The sequence below is a fragment of the Carlito syrichta genome, unplaced genomic scaffold, assembly GCF_000164805.1.
Source record: "Carlito syrichta isolate Samal-C Ts95f unplaced genomic scaffold, Tarsius_syrichta-2.0.1 Scaffold90651, whole genome shotgun sequence".
Lineage (NCBI taxonomy): Eukaryota > Metazoa > Chordata > Mammalia > Primates > Tarsiidae > Carlito > Carlito syrichta.
Window position 1 is genome coordinate 5,563 of NW_007034747.1, and position 5,566 is coordinate 11,128.

Sequence of the window (5,566 nt, forward strand, 5' to 3'; positions counted from 1 at the left end):
GGCTGCGGTGGCCGGGAGCGGCCACTGCATCCAGTCTGGGTGACAGAGTGAGAATCCAACTCAAAAAAACAAAAACAAAAACAAAAAAATGAAACTGACAGTTGGGCTTGGTGGCTCAGCCTGTAATCCCGTGCTTTGGGAGGCTGAGATGAGTGGATTGCCTGAGCCCGCGGGTTCGAGACCCACCTGGGAAACTTGGCGAGACCTCATCTCTACAATAAATAAATAAATAAATAAATAATTAGCTGGGCGTGGTAGGGCGCGCCTGTAGTTCCAGCTACTTGGAAGGCTGAGGCAGAAGGATCCCGGAGCCCGGCAGGTCAAGGCTGCGGTGGCTGGGAGCAGCCACTGCACTCTAGTCTGGGCGACAGAGTGAGACTCCAACTCAAAAAAAAAAAGAGCGGGCTCGGTGGCTCAGCCTGTAATCCCGCGCCTTTGGGAGGCTGAGGTGAGTGGATTGCCTGAGCCCGAGGGTTTGAGACCCGCCTGGGCAGCGAGACCTCATCTCTACAATAAATCAAAAAATCAGCCGGGCAGGTTGAGGCTGCAGTGGCCGGAAGTGGCCACTGCACTCCAGTCTGGGTGACAGAGTGAGACTCCAACTCAAAAAAAAAAAAAAGAAAGTGACACAGACATTTAATGAGCTTTAAAATAATTTTAAGATTTCAGCCAGGCACAGTGGCTCATGCCTGTAGTCCTAGCATTTTGGGAGGTAGAGGCGAGAGGATTGCATGAGTTTAGTGGTTCAAGACCAGCCTGAGCAACACAGTAAGACCTCATCTCTACAATAAATCATAAAAAAGTTTGCTGGGCATGGTTGCGCACACCTGTAGTTCCAGCTACTTGGAAGGCTGAGGCAGAAAGATTGTCTAAGCCCAGCAGTTTGAGGCTGCGGTGGCTGTGAACATGCCGCTGCACTCCAGCCTGGGTAACAGAGGGAGACTCTGACTCAATAAAAAAAAAAAGAGAGATTTTAAATCACATAAAAAGTTGACCCATAAGCATTATCTCATTTATATTTTGTCAATGTATTAATTTTTAGCAGTTTAAGTACTTATGAAAACAGATTTTAGACAAAGATAGTCATTGTTTAAATTATCTCCAGGTTAATCATTTTTAAAGCCTGTGCATATCAGGTATACTTAAATTTTAAGACTTAAGAATCTTAAAGTTATGGGCATTTTTACCGATAATTCAGAAGATTTAGCTGTTTTCATTGACCCAACAATCTTAGTCTTCCTTGTGAAAAAAAAATTCATATAAATAAAGATTAGTCTGGTTTTGGGTAGCTTTATTGTTGTTTTTTTTTAAAGTGAGAAAGCAGGATTTATTGAGAGGACAGAAAAGCTCCCACAGGGGGAGGGGACCTGAAGGGGTTGCCCATATGGTTTTATAACTCTTGTTTCAAACCCTGACACTTAAAAATATCTAACAGAGGCAAGTATAAAACTTATCTGTTTAGTAGACCTAGAAAAAAAAATCTGTGCTGACAATTTCAAAGACACGTTCATTAATAATGTAAAAGCCATTTTTATTTACCAAAGATGATTAAAGCCACATGAACTTGAAAAACATTTAGATTTATTTAATTTATGAGTACTCATTTACTTATAAGCCAATTTGGTAGCATGCTAGACAAAACACATAATATGCACATACATGTAACACATTTAATATACATACACATAAACCAAGATCCAATAGCTTTTTACTTCTGAATTCTAGCTATGAAATAACAATAAACTCACCATTTCACGAAAGACATTTGGATTCACATTATATCCCTGACAAAATTGAAAACTGTTTGCATGGCAAAATTTTGTTACGTGATAGGTAATTCAGTAAAGGTTGTGAACTGAAATTGGGGCAAATCAGTTTTTATGGCAGTTACATTTTAAAATATTTTTTAAAAACCTCTTTTTGTTCTTCAGTTTTAAATGAGTTTTAAATATTTATATTTTAGTTAGAACTGGCTGAACTGCATAAGGAAAACAAAATTCCAAATAACCTTGAAACAAGTTTTAGGTCAACACCAGTAGCTTAGTTACCAGCAAATTTAAAACAGACAGAAAAGAGAAATACAGAGAGAGAGCACTTAGAAGACTTTACCGAACCCTGTAGTTGCAGGTTAACTATTTGAGCTCTGAAATTTCCTTGCTGTAATTTGCCCATCAGCTTTAAAATGTATTGAAGAAGGCTTAATAGTTAACCAGCTGGAGTTTCAAGAAAACTGATATGGCCTTTGAACTTTTTTCAAACATAAAACAAACAGTAAAACGAAAGGAAAAGACTGGACAATATGGACACTGAGAGGGGAAATGATTTATTTTGTAGGACAAATATTGACACTGAGGGGTTGGTGGCTGAGCCTCGTGTCGGAGTGTAAAGTAGTGTGGTACGTTAACAATGTACTGCTTATGGAGAGAGCTTCTGCTGGCCGTGACACCAACAGTCATCTCTCGTTACCTGTCTTGGTTTTCCCATTGAATGCCAGAGGCAATCATGAGGCCTCAGAGCACCACATGACCAATCCTTATTCATGCCCTCCAGATAGGACATGGTTCCCAGACAAGATGTTTATGATGTTCCCTGTGAGGCCCTTACATATCACGGGGACAACTCCCGACACCTTTGTGAAACCCTCAGTCATCCGAGAGTGCCTCGTATCTCCAACCTGGTTCCGAGCCCAGGTTCATAATGGAGAGGGATATCCTTTCTGCAGGATTTTGTCACTAATCCTTGCACACACAAGCCAGCATAGGCTTAACAACATTTATTTTAGAAACTTATAGCCATAAAATAGCAGTAAACTTATCAGAGCTAGTTTATATAAATAACCGCAGGTTAACCATGGTCCAAAACACTCACACAAAACCAAATTCTAATATCCCGCCAACTAGGATTTTCAGAAACCTGACATGCCCTCAGCCACAAACAAAACAAAACCAGCTGGATGTTACTAATGAGTTAGGACTATGCTTCCCTAGTACCTACAGATTGGTCCACTGGACCCAAATGGGAAGGTGTCCAACTCCCAATGTATAATCCAGTTTAACAAATTACAAATACAAACCAAATGATATCCTTAAATACAGAGCACTGACCAGGCACGGTGGCTCATGCCTATAATCCTAGCACTTTGGGAAGCCAAGGTGAGAGAACTGCCTGAGCCCATGGGTTCGAGACCAGCCTGGGCAACTTGGCAAGACCTTATCTCTACAATAAATCAAAAAAAGTAGCCAGGCATGGTGGTGCATGCCTATAGTTCCAGCTACTTGGAAGGCTGAGGTGGAAACATCACCTGAGCCCAGGTCGAGACTGTGGTAGCCGTAAGCATGCCACTGCACTCCAGCCTGAGCGCCATAGTGAGACTCCAACTAAAAAAAGAAAAAGAAAACTGGAAGAAACAAAAAATGCAGAGCACTAATGAGTCAGGACTGTGTTTTTTGGTGCCTACAAATTGGTCCATGAGACCCAAATGGGAAGGTTTCCAACTTCGGGCTTACAATCTGGTTCGGCTTACCTATAAGCATGTGCACTTCAAAGATGAGCTCTCCAAATTCTGTTATCTCCCAGTCTTTTTTTGCAAAGGAATGTTGGCTGTGATCAGCGAAACATACCTCAGAGAATCCTTGGAGTGAAGCGGCCTCCAGCATCTGCAAGGGAATCTTTTTTTTTTTTTTTTTTTGAGTTGGAGTCTCATTCTGTCGCCCAGACTGGAGTGTAGTGGCCGCTCCCAGCCACCGCAGCCTCTACCTGCTGGGCTCCGGCAATCCTTCCGCCTCAGCCTTCCAAGTAGCCGGAATTACAGGCATGCGCTACCACACCCGGCTGATTTTTTTATTTATTGTAGAGATGAGGTCTTGCTGCCCAGGTGGGTCTCGAACCCATGGGCTCAGGCAATCCACTCACCTCAGCCTCCCAAAGGCGCGGGATTACAGGCTGAGCCACCGAGCCTGGCCTGCAAGGGAATCTTGAGGAATGGTCCCATCGACTCTGGCCAGCTGCAAGCAAAAGGGTCCCAGCGAAGTCACCAAATTTTACAGTCTGATCCAATAAATTGGCTGCTTCACTCATGGCCAATTGAAGATGAGAAGTAGAGAGCTGAGAGAAAATGAATGTATTCTACAACCAGATTATAGGGAGACGGGTTGGCATCATTATAAAAAACCTGCTCCAAGCAACACTAACATATTCCAGGATTTATACCCTAAATTCAAGCCCTTCACCTACCCTGAGTTCGAAGCCTATGTGCAGTTTCAGCATGACTCAGAGTTTTCTAAACATGAAAGTCTCCTGGTCATGCTGACATTTTTATATAACATTCTGGAATTTATATATTTGCATTTTAGAGGAAGGGGCAGACGTGCCTAGCTAAAATTTTTTTTTTAATTGTAGAGATGAGGTCTTACCAAGTTGCCCGTGGGCTCAGGCAATCCTCTCACCTTGGCCTCCCAAAGTGTGGGATTATAGGTGTGAGCCACCGCGCCCAGCCTAGACATAGTTAATAATATGCATGCTGAAGTTTTTGGGAAGTTTACTAATGTCTGCAACTTGTAAATGCATCAAAAACTAAGATAAATTGATGAAAGAATAGAGGGATTGATATATATGTGATCAAATAAGTGTAATAAAATATGGTCAGTAAAATATTTTAAAATGTTTGTTGTTTTGAAGATTTATTTGAATGGGGTCTCACTGTCATCCAGGCTGGAGTGCAGTGGCACAGCTCATGGCTCACTGCAGTCTTGACCTCTTGGCCTCAGGTGATCCACCTTAGCCTCCTGAGTAAATGGGACTTCAGTTGTGTGCCACCATTCCTGGCTTATTTTTTTATTTTTCTAGAAACAAGTCCTCACTATATTGTCCAGGGTGGTCTCAAACTCCTGGGCTCAAACAATCCTCTGACCTTGGCCTCCCAAAGTACTGAGATTATAGGCATGAGCCACCATGCCCAGCCCTGAATATATATATATATTTGAGTTGGAGTCTCACTCTGTTGCCCAGGCTGGAGTGCAGTGGTATGCTCATGGCCACCGCAGCCTCGACCTGCTGGGCTCAGGCAATCTTTCCACCTCATCCTTTCAAGTAGCTGGAACTACAGGCATGCATCACATGCCCAGCTAATTTTTTGATTTAATGTGGAGACAATGTCTTACCAAGTTGCCCAGGCTAGTCTCAAGTCTATAGGCTCAGGAAATCCTCTCACCTGGGCCTCCCAAAGTGCTGGAATTATAGGCGTTAGCCACTGCACCTGGCCTCTGAGAAATTTTTAAATAAAATAGTTGATTTTTTTTTAAGTCGGGTTCTGACTCTGTCGCGCAGGCTGGAGTGCAGTGGCATGATCATGGCTCACTGCAGCCTCAACCTCCTGGGCTCAGGAAATCTTTCTGCTGTAGCCTCCTGATCAGGTGACCACTACATTTGTGTGTCACCATGTCTGCTAATTTTTTGATTTTTTGTAGAAATAAGATCCCATTATGTTACCTAGGCTGGTCTTGAATTTCTGGGCTCAAACAATCCTCCTGCCTTGGCTTCCCTAAGTGCTGGGATTATGGGTGTGAGC